Source organism: Cydia fagiglandana, chromosome 24, assembly GCF_963556715.1.
Source record: "Cydia fagiglandana chromosome 24, ilCydFagi1.1, whole genome shotgun sequence".
Lineage (NCBI taxonomy): Eukaryota > Metazoa > Arthropoda > Insecta > Lepidoptera > Tortricidae > Cydia > Cydia fagiglandana.
In genome coordinates, this window is record NC_085955.1 from 2,679,887 (window position 1) to 2,702,132 (window position 22,246).

Genomic DNA, 22,246 nt, shown 5'->3' on the forward strand with positions numbered 1-22,246 from the left:
TGAACTCCCGTGAAACCCTCACAAAGCTCATGATTCCGTTTTTGAACATTTAGTTACGCTCGTGGTTCATTTTTGGAATCTCGCTTGCTCGGGTATCAATATTAGCACGAGGAGTTAAGAAACAACTTTGCCCCCTTGAAAAACAAAGTAAACTCAGGTAACTTTAGTCCATAACTTACAACTATGGTCAAAACTTCAGTAAAATATGTATAAACGTTTTTTCTAATTATGTTGAGTATCTAATCTAGAAAAACCGGCCAAGTGCGAGTCGGACTTGCATTTCTAGGGTTCCGTACATAAGTCCGACTCACGCTTGACTGCATATTTCTAATAGGTTTTCCTGTCATCTATAGGTAAAGGACGATTTCGTGTGTTTTTTTCAAAATTTTAGACCCAGTAGTTTCGGAGATAAAGGGAGAGAGGGGGAGAGAAGGAGATAAAAATTGTCATTTTTTTGGCTATTCTTAAATAACTTCGAACCTATGTATTTTAAAATTATAAAAAAACATGTCCGTCTTTGGGTCACTAATTTACATAATGTGTACCAAATTTCAACTTAATTGGTCGAGTAGTTTCCGAGAAAATAGGCCGTGACCGACGGACAGACAGACAGACAGAAACACGAGTGATCCTATATGGGTTCCGTTTTTTCCTTTTGAGGTACGGAAGCCTAAAAAGCATTAGTACCTATAACTAAGTTCCAAAAATATTTAACGAGTATAAATCAAAAATGCTCGTTAATAATTAGCGTTAAAAACTGGACTATTGTTGTATCATAGGACTAGGGTTTGCAATCCGGATCCGAAATGTATGAAATTATCCGGATCTGGATCCGGATCCGCGGATCTTCCCATACATTTCGGATCCGTCGTGCAAACCCTACATAGGACCATAGAGAAATATAGTAAGACAAGAGTGCTCACTCCATACATATGTTTTGGTACCAAAAAGACAATTATTTTCATAGTCGGTATCTAGCATCGAGTAGCAGAGTTATCAGTACCGCTCCTTGACAATAGATATAACACCGACCAGAAAGTGAAATTCTCAACAACATAAGACTTATTATAAGTCTTTTTGGTACCAAAACTGACGTATGTAGTGGGCAATCTATGTATTTTACGGTAACTATAACTCATACTAAAAAAAAGTGTTTGTGCTCCACGCATTCCCTGTCCTTTCACCCGCAACTCTTTGCCAATCATTCACAATACGTAAACGAATAACTCCCGTCCGTCCGTTCGTTCACTGTTTCCTAACGGAGTTTGAGAGAAACTGACCCAATTTTTATGTTAGCCCGGTACCTAGCGTAGACCGAGGCGAATCGATCACAAGGTTAATCGGATCATCATGAAAAATCCGTTGATACTGTAACATGTCAGCGGCTTCCTTCCATGTTAACATTATATGTGAACATAGTATTGTTCTATTTTTAAGTCGGTTAAATTTCAATATTGTGTCCCACGGTAATATTTCTTCTCATATCTCAAGTAAGCCATTTCGTCTGAAATTCTAGGTATAGTTTTCAAGAGCTTAGTGATTAATAGTAAACCAAAATATTAAGAAACTTATTCATAAAATAATTTGAACTTTATTTCAATGTCTTAACGCTTTTGTGGTATAAAATTCTGTTAAAAAATCAGTTTGGTTTCTTAAGTTTCAAGTGTGTCGACTTGGATTTCAAACGTCATCGTAAAATGGATGAATAATGTTTGTTTTGGTTAAAATATTCTATGCAAATTTGAACCATATTATAAAGAATGAACAAAAGGGCGGAGCGGGTCAATATGTGTCATATAGAAAAACAAAGGCGGTTAGAATAAAAAACTGTAGTGTCAATCCCATAGGCGTAAAATAAATAGTTTAAACCACACCCAAAAGTAGGTCAATTTGGACCTTATTTTAATTAGGGAATAAGGTGTAATTAGTGAAAGGATTGTACGAAATTATGAAATTCAGTATTGGTTATGGAAAATACCAATCAGGAGCAAGGAAGTGGGATTTCGGGATTAAGGTAGGGATCCAGAAATAGCCTTACGAGGGGATTCTTCGTCGCCTTCCGCGGACCGTCGGACGTGTTTCTCTAGCTTAGGGAGTTAGGTCTATCTAGGTTACCTATATTGTGTCCTGACCTGGACTTTGCTAGTTTCTCATGATGCTGGTAGAGTTTGGATTGGAGCATAATATAGTGTAATTTGTTGTGGGGTTTTACTTGAATAATTTTAGAGAAGTACATTTAAATTGTGTTAATTTTAGTGGGTTTAATTCTTTTTGTGTTATTTATTGATTTGTGCTCAGACAAGCGCTAGTGTGTTACAATATACTAAGTGAAGTCTAGGTTACAAATCAATAGAGTCTTAAATATTGAATAGTCTTGAGTTGTTTCCAGTGAACATTAATTAGTTTGTGTTTTAATTGTGTTTAATATGTGTAGTGTTTTGGCCTGGTTTATTTTAGTGATATTAAGCATTGAAATGAACTTGGTTGGAATACTCTATATATTAATTTTAATTTAGTTTAGTGAGTTATTTCGTTCATAATTATGGGTTAGAGAGAACTAGTTCCGATCCAACATAGTGTTGGGGGGTTAGTGAGTTGGACGGGTAACCTCACGGTGTCAACTATAGTCCAAATTACTAACTTGCGGTGTTTTGGATAAAAACCAGGTGGGGGCCTGGCAGTTCCTGCTTTTATTAAGACAGGTTCACCCCCTAGGATCTGGAAGATTTGGGTTGTCATCTAGACTTCTTAAAGAAGCCAGGTTCTAGTCCAATTATCCCGTATCTATATACTTATATATTCACTTTTATATTACCCCTTTCCGGCCTTACTTTCGCTGTCCTAATCCACTGTGTGAAAGTATGGCTAGCACATGGAGAAATAGGGTTTTTAGGTCTAAAACGAGGTGTCTCCACTCGTCTTAGTTAGCTATAGCATAGGAATTACTCATTGCACATCGAGTAATTGCGCGAGTAAATTAAATGTGCATCCCGGGATGCTAGTTTGCAAACATTTCGGTAGAATAGTTGGATAGTATAGCTGTTAGGGCTAGGTTTTTATTTGTTTGGTCTAGGGTTTTGTAGAATTGATCTAGATTTATAAATTTAATATATCAAAGCCATTAGATATTTACAGTAGATAGCTAGGTTCCCTTTCGATACAATTATGGCTATATTATTGCATTTGTTGTTCATTTTTATGGGTTTTTGGGTTAGATTCAGTTAGAGTTAACTAGGATGTAGTTTGGGGTTAGGGATTGTTAGGACTTTATTACATATACTTATTTATGACTTATTGACAAACTTGACTTACTTATGACATGACTGTATATATTTGTACCCTTGCAACGCTACTGGTAGAAATATATTGTGGGAAAAACTAAAGTTAATAACCACAATATAATGTAGTATTGTAGAATCAATTTGCTTACAAAGAAATATTTGTTTTGCCTGTCCCTTAGCAGTTTGTATGATGATTACATTCTGTTTTCTGCAGATTATCTGTGATTTTCACACTTGACCTTAAAAATACAGGGTCATATATATTATTGAAACTATATCAGTGAGTGATTTATCCAGGCTAGATCGAGGCAGATGCAAGATCCGTGGTTTATTTTGGTCCGAAAGTGTGATTCAAAATGACTACAATTATAGTTTGGTTAATATTACTTCATTGATTACTAAAATGTATTACAAAATTGCAGAGTTCTGGAGAATTGGAGTGGATCAAATACAGCTGCTCTACTACCAGTATTTTGTTATGTTAAATTGTCCCTTTGTTATCCTCTCATTGTTGACGAAAAATGTCACAAAATAATGATAAGGTCGAATGATGGAGATGGCCTGTCATTATTAAAAGATGTCCCTTCTGGACCACAATATAGTTCCTTCAGAACTGGGGCGGGGATTCTGTCCTGCAACTGGATGATGATCACGGGTGTCGCGGAGGCGGGGCGACATCTATACCCCAAAAACAAAATATTGTGACATTTATGAGTAATTGTACTTTGACCAACTGACTATTACATTTGACGGACTTTACTTACATTGACAAACTTTACAGACAATTTGATTATGACATACTTACTATTGATTTATTGATTGCATTTTATTACAGATTTAATTTGATTAAGTCTGACATTACTATAACTTGCAATGATCTTTCTTAGAATTATGACATATTTTACTCTGACGTATTTCACGGTTTAATAATTATTTAACATTATTGGTATTTATAGGCATATTATTCATAACTCTTTCCTATTATGCGAAAAGGATTTCGGTTACTATTAACGGTTACGACGAAGGGTTCTACATAAACATTAGACGATCATTTGGCCAATCTACTGATCCAATTCAAGATATTAACTTATTTAATTAGAATTTATTTGGACTATTTACATTACTTTATAATAACTAGTACAGGTAATTACGGTTTACGGTATTTAAAAGGTAATTAGAATTTTAGATTTTCTTATTGGAATTTTTAGTATTTTAGGCAAGTCTATGTCTAGCTGAGTAGGGGTAGTAGGGTTAGTTGAGAAGAGGGGGGGGGGAATGTTACAATTGGTGCCGTGACCAGGATAAAATTATTATAATATATATTTTATAATAATTCATATTTTTGTACTATTGGTTCGCATGACCAGGATTAAGTTTATTATTTTATAATAATTCATATATTTATTCAAATTGTTGCCTGAGTCCAGGATAAAGTTTAATTTATTATGTATATTTTATAATAATTCATATTTTTCTGTAATTGTGCCGCGAGTCTATTTAATTTGGTTTTTATTATTTTGATTAATGTTACTAGTTTCATTGTGAGTTACATGTCTTGTTTTGGATCAAAGCTGTTGTTATAGTTGATTTGTGTAAACGGTCGATTATAGCAACACAATTGTTGTTGTGAAAACGGATAGCATATTATGGAATAGAGTTATTGAGTTAATTAAGAACGTCTTTATGATTTTATTTTTAAAACAATTTTTATGCGTATGCCATGTTAGTCATAGCTTTTACCAGTTTTTTATGTAATTAAATACTTGAGTTTATAAAAAATATATTTTGTAATATTTAAAGAATTGTTAGCTAAAATTATTAAAGTTGTATACATGGGGAGGCGTACGTAGTTATGCTTAAAATTTGTGGTTTTGTTGGTTTTAGAATTCGATTTGAACTCTACTATGTAGATTTTAGAAATTAGAGACACAAGTCTGTATACTTATTTATATATTATTTTATTTTGTCTAACATAAATTAGTTCATCAAATTGTAATAAAACTAATTTCACAATACGTTTTTACGTTCGTTTATATTACATATATGTCTAGGTTTGTATTGAAGTCGGTTGTGTAATTACAATAAGTAAAATCTGGGTTCGACTCCTAGATGCCGTAGCTTAAAATAGGGATAATCAAAATTAGAAACGTTTTAGTACGTATATTTTAGTATAATTAACTAATCACAAAACATTATCATTTTCAACTGGTAAGGCTAGTTGAGTATTGTAGTTTTCGGCATATGTGTTCAATATTTCAGTTTCATTAGGACAATATTGACATCTTTATAGTTTCAGTCAGTTAATAAAAGTTGAAAAAAAATACGGGTACATTTTATTACGATAGTGTTCCGATTGAACATATATGTAGATAATATGAATTACCTGGTTTTGTAGCAAATTTTTAAACGTCATCATTTTATCATTTTATTTGTTTTCATAAATAATAACTGTTAAAATTCGGTCATATACTATACATAATATTATTAATTATCTATCAAAATTGTACAACTAGGGAGATTATTATTCAGGGATAAGTTCATTTTGTTGCATTAATTAACTTTGTATCTCGTATTTCTGTTTCTATAAATCATAAACATACATACATTATTAGTACATTTTCATTAATGCGTAGTATTATTAAAGCTTTAAAAATTATACTGCTGTTAGTCATTCAGAAGTATTACTAGTTTACTTACCTATCATACAGTTAATTTTTACTTATTAGGAGACCAAAGTTAAAGTTAATACATTATTTTAACTCTGTTTGTGTACGGTTAATTTGTTATCGGCGTCACTCGAGACATTCTTAAAAGTTATCGAGAATAGTTAGACTGTTAACAAAAACACGTCGCGCCGGCCACTTGACTGAAAGTTGAGTTTAAAGTTTAAGTCATTCGAAGAAATTACAAAAAGTGTTGTGCCAACCACTTGAGTGCTATATGATAGGAGTGTGCTTTGTCGCTCAAAGTTAAAATTTGAATGTTTTTTGTTTTTTATCATGTAAGGAATAGCGTTTGGTATGAATTCAAATAAATTTTATAATTTACATATTTATAGGTTGGGTTTATGCTTAGTGCTTTAGGTTAACATTAATTTAATAGATTCACTACATTTGGTTACGATAACAGTCTAATTCATCAAGGTATATTAATTAATTCTATATTTACATGATTGGGCATTAACGTCAATTATTTATTTCATAGTCACAGTTATTTCAATTGTGTTAAGTTGTTAACACTGCGTTATTAAACAAACTTTTTTGACAAAGTCCATAGGATAGGTATATTGATTTATAGATTACTGAATACAAATGGGCTTTACGAACATAACGAAGTGGACTAGATAATTGGTACGCTGTGGAGTTTGTGCACATTACATTATGGTGCATATTCGTCCGGCATTATATGGAAGGGTCTATCTATTTATTTTCGAAATCTTTGAGTAGGTATAGGAATGCGTGAGTTACTCGGTCGGGATTAAGTTATTTTATTGTATCTAATGTTTATTGAAGTGGCTAATAACTTTTGTTATTATTATTCTTATGTGTAAACATAGGTTGTTAATAGTATTATAATTTCTGAGCTATAATTGATATCGAATAAATTAAAATATAAAATGACAATAACTATTTTGAAGTTCAACTGTTTTACGGTACCTATATAAGAATCGGGTTACATTGTATTTATACGTTCAATTATTTTGAGACTTTACCTTTTCAGGTTACATAATTTACATATTCACGTATATACTCGGAATATTTATGAGTTATAATACAGTAAAACATTTTTCTATGAGCCACAATTTTGCGTTTGACTTTTTAAATAGCTTCATATCCACGACATTCAAACAATTAGGTATTTGCTGAAGCTTGTGACACATATAATAAGGTCCGGTTTTGCAGTGAGTAACAAGTTTAGTTTAGGTAACCTGGGTTTGCATTTAGATATAATTACGTGTGATTTAATAAATTTAGACTAAAATAAAGATAAATAATTAGATTTCAATATGTACGATATATTGGTCAATGAGTGGGTGCGGTTAAAATAAAATAAAATATATTTTAATAGCTTCTTCATTTTTATTTATTTACGTTTTGAATTTATAGTAATTTCTAAATATAGTTTAAAGTTTATTTATTTTTATATTTGATTATCCCATTGGTTCTTTTCAGAAATAGGTACTTTAAATTATTTTGTTAATTTTAAATAAATTCAAAGCTTAATATGTTTATTATTATTTTGCTTGGCTCTCCATAGTTATATTTTATAGCAAGTAGATGTAGTTTAGTTTTTTTTTTCACAAGATGGTATAAACTTTGACTATGTAGTATATTGCTTTAGTATTTTCAAATGAGTAATAGAGTTTGATAAAAAATAAATAATAACCTTTTTATAGATGTATTGATTGTATGTTTGCTAACAGTGAATTTTCATAAAAAATACATATTATTAACATTTCTTTGATTTTAATTATTTTACTAGCGAAAGTTTTGTTAGATTTTCAGGGGCGTGTGAAAGTGAGAATGTTGAAGCATAAATATGACGAATGTTTGGTGAAACAAAAAAAAATGTATGCAGGGCCCTGAGAAAATAGCAAGACTAAATTCAAAACACTTTCTTTTGACATTCTGACTGGAACACTACACTATACAAGGGAGGTAACACGGTAGTTTGGAGTTAGGTTAGGCTCGCTAAAAAAAAAAAGAGCATACTTGCAGATTTTAAACTGCCTCCGTGTTATCTCTACACTACACACAACATCAGATCTAGAACTCACTCACCCATCATTAATGTGACGTCATAGTGCTTTCTTCATGGAAAAGCATAATGCTAAGTGAGCTTAGAATTTTTCTATGTTGATAATATGTATTATTTAGCTCATTTCGAATCAGTTTAATGATTATTTGTGCTTTTTTATTGGTCAGTACTATTTAAGAATTTTATACAAAATAATATTTATAATAAATTTATTTATTTAGCGCTTCATTGTAGAAGCGAAAGGTTAAACAATAGTTTAATCTTTTATTTTAACGTCCCGTTATTGATGTACATGCTCCAATCTGGGAAAGGCTTTTTGAAGATTTAAGTCATGAGTTACGGTGTTGGAATTAAATCTTTTAAAGAATAGTAATCCCTCGAGTGGCAAAGTGTGCTCCTTGGTAAAAGGTTCAATCTTGTCTTAAAAAGAGATACGTCTGTTCCTCTCTTGGTCGCTAAAATATAGACATAAAGTCGGAAACGACGTATGTATCATTCGGATCGATAGAAGGTTAGGACAAATGTCCTACAAGCACAACTTCTATTTTCTTGTTGAGGCAAGCTGAACTGGTTGCGTTTTTTTAATTATTTATTTCTAACATGTTTGAACTAAGAAACTTATTCTTTCAGAAATGTCCATTCTTTAGTTTGGTTTAAACACACACCACACACAGCCGCAACAAAAAAAAAAAGGCACACACAGAAGGGAAGAATGTTAAAAGGATTCTTATTATAGTCTAATTACATTATTTTTGTTTACGATTAATTTTATTTATTTTGTTTTGTTTCGAAAATTTACTTTCGCAAATATATAGTTAATATATTTAAGCTACAGCAAATTTTGGGAGGCGATTGTAACATGTCAGCGGCTTCCTTCCATGTTAACATTATATGTGAACATAGTATTGTTCTATTTTTAAGTCGGTTAAATTTCAATATTGTGTCCCACGGTAATATTTCTTCTCATATCTCAAGTAAGCCATTTCGTCTGAAATTCTAGGTATAGTTTTCAAGAGCTTAGTGATTAATAGTAAACCAAAATATTAAGAAACTTATTCATAAAATAATTTGAACTTTATTTCAATGTCTTAACGCTTTTGTGGTATAAAATTCTGTTAAAAAATCAGTTTGGTTTCTTAAGTTTCAAGTGTGTCGACTTGGATTTCAAACGTCATCGTAAAATGGATGAATAATGTTTGTTTTGGTTAAAATATTCTATGCAAATTTGAACCATATTATAAAGAATGAACAAAAGGGCGGAGCGGGTCAATATGTGTCATATAGAAAAACAAAGGCGGTTAGAATAAAAAACTGTAGTGTCAATCCCATAGGCGTAAAATAAATAGTTTAAACCACACCCAAAAGTAGGTCAATTTGGACCTTATTTTAATTAGGGAATAAGGTGTAATTAGTGAAAGGATTGTACGAAATTATGAAATTCAGTATTGGTTATGGAAAATACCAATCAGGAGCAAGGAAGTGGGATTTCGGGATTAAGGTAGGGATCCAGAAATAGCCTTACGAGGGGATTCTTCGTCGCCTTCCGCGGACCGTCGGACGTGTTTCTCTAGCTTAGGGAGTTAGGTCTATCTAGGTTACCTATATTGTGTCCTGACCTGGACTTTGCTAGTTTCTCATGATGCTGGTAGAGTTTGGATTGGAGCATAATATAGTGTAATTTGTTGTGGGGTTTTACTTGAATAATTTTAGAGAAGTACATTTAAATTGTGTTAATTTTAGTGGGTTTAATTCTTTTTGTGTTATTTATTGATTTGTGCTCAGACAAGCGCTAGTGTGTTACAATATACTAAGTGAAGTCTAGGTTACAAATCAATAGAGTCTTAAATATTGAATAGTCTTGAGTTGTTTCCAGTGAACATTAATTAGTTTGTGTTTTAATTGTGTTTAATATGTGTAGTGTTTTGGCCTGGTTTATTTTAGTGATATTAAGCATTGAAATGAACTTGGTTGGAATACTCTATATATTAATTTTAATTTAGTTTAGTGAGTTATTTCGTTCATAATTATGGGTTAGAGAGAACTAGTTCCGATCCAACATAGTGTTGGGGGGTTAGTGAGTTGGACGGGTAACCTCACGGTGTCAACTATAGTCCAAATTACTAACTTGCGGTGTTTTGGATAAAAACCAGGTGGGGGCCTGGCAGTTCCTGCTTTTATTAAGACAGGTTCACCCCCTAGGATCTGGAAGATTTGGGTTGTCATCTAGACTTCTTAAAGAAGCCAGGTTCTAGTCCAATTATCCCGTATCTATATACTTATATATTCACTTTTATATTACCCCTTTCCGGCCTTACTTTCGCTGTCCTAATCCACTGTGTGAAAGTATGGCTAGCACATGGAGAAATAGGGTTTTTAGGTCTAAAACGAGGTGTCTCCACTCGTCTTAGTTAGCTATAGCATAGGAATTACTCATTGCACATCGAGTAATTGCGCGAGTAAATTAAATGTGCATCCCGGGATGCTAGTTTGCAAACATTTCGGTAGAATAGTTGGATAGTATAGCTGTTAGGGCTAGGTTTTTATTTGTTTGGTCTAGGGTTTTGTAGAATTGATCTAGATTTATAAATTTAATATATCAAAGCCATTAGATATTTACAGTAGATAGCTAGGTTCCCTTTCGATACAATTATGGCTATATTATTGCATTTGTTGTTCATTTTTATGGGTTTTTGGGTTAGATTCAGTTAGAGTTAACTAGGATGTAGTTTGGGGTTAGGGATTGTTAGGACTTTATTACATATACTTATTTATGACTTATTGACAAACTTGACTTACTTATGACATGACTGTATATATTTGTACCCTTGCAACGCTACTGGTAGAAATATATTGTGGGAAAAACTAAAGTTAATAACCACAATATAATGTAGTATTGTAGAATCAATTTGCTTACAAAGAAATATTTGTTTTGCCTGTCCCTTAGCAGTTTGTATGATGATTACATTCTGTTTTCTGCAGATTATCTGTGATTTTCACACTTGACCTTAAAAATACAGGGTCATATATATTATTGAAACTATATCAGTGAGTGATTTATCCAGGCTAGATCGAGGCAGATGCAAGATCCGTGGTTTATTTTGGTCCGAAAGTGTGATTCAAAATGACTACAATTATAGTTTGGTTAATATTACTTCATTGATTACTAAAATGTATTACAAAATTGCAGAGTTCTGGAGAATTGGAGTGGATCAAATACAGCTGCTCTACTACCAGTATTTTGTTATGTTAAATTGTCCCTTTGTTATCCTCTCATTGTTGACGAAAAATGTCACAAAATAATGATAAGGTCGAATGATGGAGATGGCCTGTCATTATTAAAAGATGTCCCTTCTGGACCACAATATAGTTCCTTCAGAACTGGGGCGGGGATTCTGTCCTGCAACTGGATGATGATCACGGGTGTCGCGGAGGCGGGGCGACATCTATACCCCAAAAACAAAATATTGTGACATTTATGAGTAATTGTACTTTGACCAACTGACTATTACATTTGACGGACTTTACTTACATTGACAAACTTTACAGACAATTTGATTATGACATACTTACTATTGATTTATTGATTGCATTTTATTACAGATTTAATTTGATTAAGTCTGACATTACTATAACTTGCAATGATCTTTCTTAGAATTATGACATATTTTACTCTGACGTATTTCACGGTTTAATAATTATTTAACATTATTGGTATTTATAGGCATATTATTCATAACTCTTTCCTATTATGCGAAAAGGATTTCGGTTACTATTAACGGTTACGACGAAGGGTTCTACATAAACATTAGACGATCATTTGGCCAATCTACTGATCCAATTCAAGATATTAACTTATTTAATTAGAATTTATTTGGACTATTTACATTACTTTATAATAACTAGTACAGGTAATTACGGTTTACGGTATTTAAAAGGTAATTAGAATTTTAGATTTTCTTATTGGAATTTTTAGTATTTTAGGCAAGTCTATGTCTAGCTGAGTAGGGGTAGTAGGGTTAGTTGAGAAGAGGGGGGGGGGAATGTTACAATACTTAGGGCACTAAAAATTCCTGTGTCCTACTTAGAAAAAATAAGTCTTCTCATACCGGGTGTGGCCTGTACCATGAGCAAAAAATTAAACTGTAGGCTGTACTTTTCATACTGACCAACATTTGTTCAGCGACTTTTTAAAATAACTTGTGGTTTAATTTTTAATACACTTTAAAGTTTATTCTAAGACGCAATGTATTGCGAATTTTGTTATGTTTAATGCGTGACAAGCAACGTCAATCACAATGATATGGCGTGGCGATGGCGTCCATTGAATATAATAACTATTTTGTATGAAAAATGGGGAGTCTAAATACTTCATAATTTTTAAAAGTTGTAGACCAAAAGGGTTACCGTTTGAGGAGTACAATCTATGTTTTAATTATTTGCTCGTGTTACAGGCCACACCCGGTATATCAGAGTCCAGAAACTTTCAGTATGGCCCACGGACCGTAAAACGGGGTGAGTAGGTTTCACGGGGAGAGTTGGGTTATGAATGGGGAGAGAAGGTGTGAGAGGGGGGTGAGAAGGGATTTTAAGGCTACTGCTACAAAAATAATGTATTCCAATTAAAAATGGGGCTATAGTAATACGCATAATAAAAAAAAATCGATCCAACAATCTTCCAAAATCACTTTTGTATGAAAAACCCTCTCACCCCAAATACGAGGCACTACGGGGTGAGGTGGGTTTTCCTCTTTATCGTCAAAGTTATGAAATGGAACTACCCATAATAAAATACAAACGTCCGAACCACTTATTATATACATCATTCAGTTTTCACATGTAAAAATAAAATTTTATCGAGGTTTGAAAATCAAATTTCACCCAACTCACCCCATTTTACGGTATCTCAAATATTTTATTAATATGAGTGCTCTAAAATAGCGCTGTTCATGTCTTCTGTTAGCCTGCGACACCAGGGTGGGCCCTGTAGCACGAGCGAATAATCACTACACCTTATAAAACTCCCCCACCGTGTCTGTCCGTTTGTGTGTATGTATGTTCGCGATAAACTCAAAAACTACTACACGGATTTTCATGCGGTTTTCACCTATCAATAGAGTGATTCTTGAGAAACGTTTAGGTGTATAATTTGTGAATTTGCTAGTAATGAATAGTGCATTATACATTAATGTCGAGGCTCGGAAGTAGCTACTTGCTAGCTGAAGATTCGTTTTAAACGGACGACTTCAGGAGTCCGTTTGATTGAATCCGCAGCTAGCAAAGTTGCCTTCCAGCCGAGTCATATATATCATATATACCTAGTGCTTTTCTCAAAAATGGTGTAAGAAATATTAATATAATAGAAATATTTTGCAGAAGCAACGTTTTACGTATATATTTTGATTTGCTAGCTGTACGTCCAATACGCATTTCGTCCAAATAGTAATAGGTATTGCTACAAAAGTTAGACAATAGGCAATAAAGTTAATATCACCAGTAATTAAGTATCTCATTTCAGAGCCACTCTCTCTTAATTAGTAATAAAGCAATTATTGCGCTCTCCGTTATTGAGTGAGGTCAAGATATAGATCACTTGTCTTTAGATCAAACATGTACGAGCCCCGATGCAAATTAGTTCCTCTAGTTCCACACAACAATTTTGTTTATTTTAATAATTTTTACACATGAACATAAAATGACCCAATAATGGGAACCATAATAGTAATGTTTAATCTAGTTTATTTTGATCGTATAATAAAATTGCTTGAGACTTTTATTACTGAAAAAAAAAACTTTTCAAACGTTATCCAAATCATTATTGTCCTCTCCTACAGCACTGTTGCATGCATCATCAATATCATCATCTTCCTCGCGTTGTCCCGGCATTTTGCCACGGCTCATGGAAGCCTGGGGTCCGCTTGGCAACTAATCGTAAGAATTGGCGTAGGCACTAGTTTTTACGAAAGCGACTGCCATCTGACCTTCCAACCTAGAGGGTAAACTGGGCCTTATTGGGATTAGTCCGGTTTCCTCACGATGTTTTCCTTCACCGAAAAGCGACTGGTAAATATCAAATGATACATAAGTTCCGAAAAACTCATCGGTACGAGCCGGGGTTTGAACCCGCGACCTCCAGATTGAAAGTCGCATGCTCTTACCGCTAGGCCACCAGCGCTTCGTTTCTTTTTCGCTTCTTACTTCAGGCTATCAGGAATACTTCGTAAACCGAAGTTTCCGAATTACCATCTTAATAATGTTATTTTAATGAAAAGCAAAGTTTTTATCCGCGATTGGCACACCTATTCGCCAAATGGCCCAAATTTATTCCGTTAGGCGAACTTTTGGCACGCAATTAGCGAAAAAAACGTAGCTTTTTTAGCGGTTCTAGGCTCCTAGCGGCTCGGCCACGACATCGAGCGACTTGCGCCGGCGGGAGCGATAACCATATGTTGGAGCTTGACACATCGATCGGAGCTTTCGCTCCAACCTATGGTTGTCGCTCCCGCCGTCGCAAGTCGCTCGATGTCGTAGCCGAGCCGTAAGGCCCAGCCATAGAAGAAAAAATCTATAATTTGTCAGTGAAATTTGAATCTAGTGTTGGAAACAGGGGTGATTTTGTTTTGGTTTAATATGTATGTATGTATGTATATTCGTCAATGTTTTGTCACGAAAACGACTTGAATCCATCTAAATATTTTTAAATAAATAAATATTATAGGACATTTTTACACAAATTGCCCTAAGCCCCACGGTAAGCTCAAGAAGGCTTGTATTGTGGGTACTCAGACAACGATATATATAATATACAAATACTTAAATACATAGAAAACACCCATGACTCAGGAACAAATATCTGTATCATCAAATAAATGCCCTTACTGGGATTCGAACCCAGGACCATCGGCTTCGCAGGCAGGGTCACTACCCACTAGGCCAGACCGGTCGTCAAAATCTATCAACGTAATATGTACTCTTCCAGTTAGAAAAATACTATAACACAGCACTGCGTGAAAATAATTACGAAACGGGCTATCAATATCGAAATTCGATCGGCATTTTTGTTTCAGACGCACATTGTAATCTACTATTTTAAAAAAACCGGGCAAGTGCGAGTTGGACTCGCGCACGAAGGGTTCCGTACCATAATGCAAAATAAGGCAAAAAAAACGGTCATCCATCCAAGTACTGACCCCGCCCGACGTTGCTTAACTTCGGTCAAAAATCACGTTTGTTGTATGGGAGCCCCACTTAAATCTTTATTTTATTCTGTTTCTAGTATTTGTTGTTATAGCGGCAACAGAAATAGATCATCTGTGAAAATTTCAACTGTCTAGCTATCACGGTTCGTGAGATACAGCCTGGTGACAGACGGACGGACGGACAGCAGAGTCTTAGTAATAGGGTCGCGTTTTACCCTTTGGGTACGGAACCCTAAAAACGATCGTTTCTAAAGTCAGTGCGTGAAAGCCGCGTTATTTACGCCAGGCACGGAGCGGCCATTTGTAAGGTACCCAACGCCGACTTTAGGTACGCACAGATTCCTGAAGCGATATTTTCAGCCGATTTTACCCTTACCACGATTTCACAGTAACTCTTACTGCCGTATTCGAACTTCAAGATATTCACAAGAGACGACACGTTCTAGATCCATTCTAGATACGTTATAGTTTAGATGTCGACTAGTTCTCTTTTGCAATGTCACTTTCTCTAAGTCATAACCTGTGGGAATCGAATCCTGTGGGAATATACAAATACTTAAATACATAGAAAACACCCATGACTCAGGAACAAATATCTGTATCATCATACAAATAAATGCCCTTACTGGGATTCGAACCCAGGACCATCGGCTTCGCAGGCAGGATCACTACCCACTAGGCCAGACCGGTCGCCGTAGCAAAAAGCCAAACGCGAGGAAGATGATGATATCGCTAGCGAGTGCGGTCACCACAAACTCGTGGTAGGGGCACCGATGTCGGCGCGATTTATGTTATGTTCCATGGTAATATTGCGTTTACGAAAAGTTTTTCTAACCTATAAAGAAACTCCGAAATGCCAAACGCATATATATTGCTATTTCGCGATTTCACGCGGTTTTTCGTAAACGACCATCAGAAAAAAATCGTTACTAATTTAATAAGTCCTTTTTAGGGTTCCGTGCCCAAAGGGTAAAACGGGACCCTATTACTAAGACTTCGCTGTCCGTCCGTCCGTCCGTCCGTCCGTCCGTCCATCCGTCTGTCTGTCACCAGGCTGTACCTCACGAACCGTGATAGCTAGACAGTTGAAATTTTCACAGATGATGTATTTCTGACATTCAATTTTCAACAAATACTAAAAACAGAATAAAATCAATATTTAAGTGGGGCTCCCATACAGCTAACGTGATTTTTTATGTAATTATTTTATTCCGACTCGCACTTGGCCAGTTTTTTTAATCAGGTATGCACAAATCGTGAATCATATATTTATATGTAAACATTAAAATACCTATACATTCCAAAGCTAACTATGATGTAGCTAACACTGAACTAGAATAACTGCAAACTTATTAAATATATTAAAAACGGGTCACTCACGTGTTTTAAGTCGAAAAACGCTCGACATGTTTCACTCCGTACCGAGGAGTGTCATCAGGAGCTTGCGTTTACGGTGACCGGCGTTTTTCGACTTAAAATACGTGAGTGACCCGTTTTTAATATATTAAAAAAAATAAAAATAAAAATCGTTTATTTCAGATCATTGATCCATAGCGTTATTAGTAGGTATAAACTTAAAAAGTATGTTAATTACAAAAAAAAAAGAACGAATGAAAACTAATACATGTATAAAAATCAAAACTAATGACTAAAAACTAGTATTTGGCAGATGTGTGGCCATTGCGAGACGAGGAGCGCAGGTTGCCATGCTCTATTTAGCTCTCCCAATTGCCACCTCCACCCAAAAAGCCTCCTCCACACTCGTGCGCGAATCGCGGCGCGAAGCCGCGAACGCGAGTGTGGCGTCGATTTTCGCAGACAGCGAAATCGACTCCACACTCGCGTTCGCGGCTTCGCGCCGCGATTCACGCGCATAGTCTGGAGGGGGCTATACGTCGTGTTAATATGTCTATGTCTCACGGAAGTTTTGTTATTAAAACTGCAAACTTGTCCAGATATTCACTCGCAATAGTACAAACAGCAACATTTTAACTGTACATCGGTGGACCTTATTACAATAGGCATAAGGTCCACCGATGTACACAGTGTGGCCGATGGTACAAAAATATGAGAAATGCATTGGATATTTCTGTGAATGCATAGTTAACTACGGAAAAAAATACAGAATGGTTAGTAAATAGTGGTGAGAGGGTGTTTGGGATAAGCGGAAAGCGATTTGTAAGTATATCTTAGGCCCCCCACCCCCACATCTAGCGTCTTTCGAGCGTCGGCGTCTGGCCAGCGCTATGGAAAATGACGTCGCTGCGCAGTTGCGTCGACGTTGCGACGACGTTGCGTCGAGCAGCGGCCATAGAGTTGTAGACGCCGACGCTCGAAAGACGCTAAATAGATGTGGCCCTTAAAAGGTCCCACTGATTACCAGCCCTCCGGACGATATCGGCCTGTCAGTTGTTCGGAGCATCATCTAGACCGAGTTCAGAGCAATTATTTCATGCAACCGATGATGCCAAAAATGCGGGGGTGCGCGGGACGACGTCAGCGAAGTCCCGTGCCGTGATTGGTCCGTTCAAAGACACGGACGTCACACAAAGACACTTTCGACTCGAACATGGAGTAATATTACCGTATGCGTGGCAGAGGGGGTAGCGCGACTATGCTAAGTCCGGAGGATATTTTGTCTGTGTTCGGAGCTGTCGAATTTTGCTTTTAATCGTGCGATATCATCCGGCGGACTGGTAATCAGTGAGCCCCTTTAGGGCCCTATAAATTGACAGTTCGGATGATATCAGCCCGTCAGTTAATCGCAAAAGGCAAACTTGATACTTCACGATAAAGCACGTGCTGCCCCCTACAGTTCACGCACGCTACCTTGCGCGTTGTAGGTTCTGCCATCGTATGGCATAAAGGGGTCATCCATTAATTACGTCACACGTTTAAGGGGAGGAAGGGGGTCAAGAAAATGTGACATATTGTGACATGGGGGAGGGGGGAGACACAAACTTTGTGACGTCACTTTAACTTCATCAGTAACCGAAAAATTATTTAAATTATTAAGTTCGCTGTACATTTAAATAACAAGTTTTTAAAACGAAAATAGTTTTTAATCGTTTAATTTCTTTCCTAAGCAGTTTTGAGTTATAAAATAACTAATAATTATATCGTCAAAAATATTTTGATAAAATATTAATAATACTTAGGTACTTACTTAATTCGATTTGGCGATTTCGTAGAAAAAATGTGACGTCACACTAGGGGGGGAGGGGTTTGCCAAATGTGACCAAGTGTGACAAGGGGGGGGGAGGGGTCAAAAAACCTAGAAATTGGTGTGACGTAATTAATGGATGACCCCAAATTAGAAACTTAAGCTTGACATATGCATTTCGCGCCAATAAACAGATGGCTCTTGTGCTGCCCCCTATAGTTCATGAACTCTCTCTACAGGGGTTTGTAGCGAACCGCTTCAGTCTTGTACCAAATATAACAGTTGTAATATTTCTTTTTAGTTTTTATCGTTCCTTTTCAGCTGAGTTCGCGCGCACAATTCCACCATAGGGATGGGAACATTATAGATTCCCTAACCAATTTAATATCGATTTATTGAATTTTTATCGATAGTTACTTAGAGGTCGTGTTTTATTTATAGGGCCTATATTTACAGTTTATTTATAGTTTGTCTTTTTATTATTTATTGTCAAGCTTATATTATAAAAGCTGTTTATTGTTTTATGTTTATTTACTCATTAAATAAATGCCCCGTTTAATCCTTTAAAGAACTAGATTTAAAAATATTTACTATTCAAGTTTCAGTGCCAGTTCAGTCTTAAAAATTCTACGTAGGTAAGAAAAATATACAGTAAGATAATGTTATCTAGTCATTTTTCCTTCCAATAATTGCGTACTTTAAACGGTTAAGATATTTTTTTATAATTTTCATGATAAAAAAATACCGATAAATCAGGTACTTAGGTTACTTCTAACGTTTAAGGTCTACTAGATATCCATCGATATTTTTTGATGTAATTTCTAAACGAAAACATACTCGGTTTATATAGTTATGTTGTTAGATAATTATGGGCATGTGACGCACACACATGATTAAGTTATTACTCAAACAAATGAAAATGATTGTTATAAAGCGAAGTATAAAAATAATAACACTTTAAAATTTGTAGATAATTAATCTTAGACCACTGGATTGAATTAATTTCTATTTGTTTGTGTAACTACTTTAATTTCCGTGAGATACATACATATTTATTACGATGGATTTCAAATTAATAAATAATCAGTTAAACAATTGAATTTAGGCTTTAGTTAGTAAAATATTTACCGAAATTTTCTATTTGTTTTTTGCGCAGTGGTGTCGATTACACCTAATTCTTAATAAATTGTTATAGTAATAATAACCAATTTCAACTAAAGTTTTACAACCATTCTTATGAATAAAGTATACAATAGCCCCATAAACTGTTTTAGCTTGTCTGCAGAAATGAACATGCCATAAAGGACGCATTTTATGGATGACAATTTGAACTAATGCCTGCAGACTCATAAAAACATACCGTTTGATGACGACAATAAAATTAGAACCGTGGAGACTAGTGCCACAGAATAAATAATAGTACTAGGTACAGGACCCCTATTCGACAAGCGACGTTTGACGTATCGTGTTGATCTCCCGTTGATGTGGGAAAAATCATAAGTTCTCGAATACGTACAATGGCAAAATTTGACATTAACAATCCACAGTTAGGGTGACAAGCAAACCAAACCGAACCACCTTAGTTTAGAGTTGAGTTTTGGTTGTACCAAATGATATTATCCACCGTTGATGGAATCACCACTCAGTATGGAATAAAATCAACTGTTGATTTGACGTGGATGCGAAATCTGACAGTGGTACATGTCGAATTTGGCCCCAGAAGACTCACAAAGGGAGACTTCCAATGATGACCACGACCGCTCTGTCAAGAGTGTCCCGATCAAGAAGAAGAAAGAAGACTCACTCTCTAACAAAACGCGTCTGTTACGATCAGCACAGGTATGGCCGCTAGGTGGCGACAGCGCCACGCGCGGCTTATGGCTTTCCCCAAAATTGGGGTGGAACGGATGTACTTTTAGGTACCTGTGGCAAAGCGACGACATCGCGGAGTGAGCCACGCCTGCTAGTGCCTTAAGCCGGATTCACATTTGTCTGTCGTGTTGTGTTGTGATGCATCAGAACGGTATCGGTTTCATACATTTAATATGGTTGCGTTCACATTTCTCTGATGCCGTGTGTTGTGATGGCTTGTGTTGTGTCGCATCACAAGCGATCCCGGTCCGCGTCAGGACGGGTGAGGTGCGGGGGGCGGTGCAGCGACACGACACAGCGCATCAGACTAGTGTGCATGCGCCAATGTTGTGTTGTGACGCGTTAGAGCCGCATCAAGTATGGACGAGGAGTGTGAACTCTCCGAGAGCCAAGACGGAACTGATAAAAATGCATCATAATGCGTCATAACACGTCACATAGATGTGAACAGTCTGCCATCACGACAGAGAGCATCACAACACAACACGACAGACAAATGTGAATCTAGCTAGTCTAGAACTATTTTAAGCACTAAAGTACAGCTACAAATGTGATACTTACTGATAGATTACTTTATTTAATATTTAGGACCTAGCCGACTTAATGATTTTGTCTAGAATATAAAATCAGCTTGAATCAATGTGGAAAAAGCTACCTGAGACATTTCTTTGCGTTATGGCTTGGGGTTCTTCAAGAAGCGAGTATTTAAGGTTCTCAAGGGTCCACAATGCATAAGTGGCTCTTTTGATCTTGCTTATGACCATATGCGACAATGACCGCTTACTATCAGGCGGCTTTTTGCTCGTTTGCTGACTATCCGTTCCGTTCACATTTACGTGCTACGCATGTTGTAGGTAGGTAGGTGAAAAATGAACAAAATGGAAGTAAGAAAATTCCATACTATATTGTTGCTATGTTTAAGTATTTTATGTCGAAAATGTGACAGTTACGTAGAAAGTGGCGCGCTCAATAATTTTTTGCAATTTCTTGTCGTACTATACATATAGACTACAAAATTCACTTGTATCCAGTCCATCTAAGGTGGCTGACCAAGCCGACTTGGCAACGACAAAGTGTAACAGCGCCACAACATCATATTTTCATAGGACTTTCACTATCATGGTTGCGGTACCACACTCGCCAGTCAGATCGATAAAGTTAAATTAGATGGTTATTTAAACTTTTATCGATACCGATATATCGATAGCGTGACATCGCTAGTGTACATATTGCATCGCCGCAGTCGCGACCAAAATTGCTTCGTAAACCGATTACGACCGATCCGAACCGGTTTTTTAATACAACCCGATGGTTGTTGTAAGTTATTTCTTTAATTTTGTTGTTACTTATATGTTGATTAAGTTGAAAAATTAAATATTTTTTGAAAAAAAGCATTTATGATAAGTACTAAGTCACATCTACTTTCAGTTTATAATAGGGAACTATTTAAAAAAACCGGGCAAGTGCGAGTCGGACTCGCGCACGAAGGGTTCCGTGCCATAATGCAAAAAAAAAACAAAAAAAAGCAAAAAAAAAACGGTCACCCATCCAAGTACTGACCACTCCCGACGTTGCTTAACTTTGGTCAAAAATCACGTTTGTTGTATGGGAGCCCCATTAAAATCTTTATTTTATTCTGTTTTTAGTATTTGTTGTTATAGCGGCAACAGAAATACATCTGTGAAAATTTCAACTGTCTAGCTATCACGGTTCGTGAGATACAGCCTGGTGACAGACAGACGGACGGACGGACGGACGGACGGCCAGCGAAGTCTTAGTAATAGGGTCCCGTTTTACCCTTTGGGTACGGAACCCTAAAAATGTTGAACTTAGGAAATTACCTAATAAGTACATTTTTAGTTGTATTTTATGTACTTAGTAAAACAGGTATGATTATTTTTTTCATATCACACACGTTTTACATACATCTGCATACATCAGCGAAGAAATTCAAAGGTGTATGTGAAGTCCCCAAT

General features: G+C 35.7%; 1 protein-coding gene across 1 annotated transcript in view; it reads left to right on the forward strand.

Moving 5' to 3' along the window:
• The window catches only part of LOC134676589 (uncharacterized), a 270,423-nt gene that overhangs the window by 247,105 nt on the left and 1,072 nt on the right, over positions 1-22,246 (forward strand). The gene's annotated exons all lie outside the window — the stretch shown is intronic.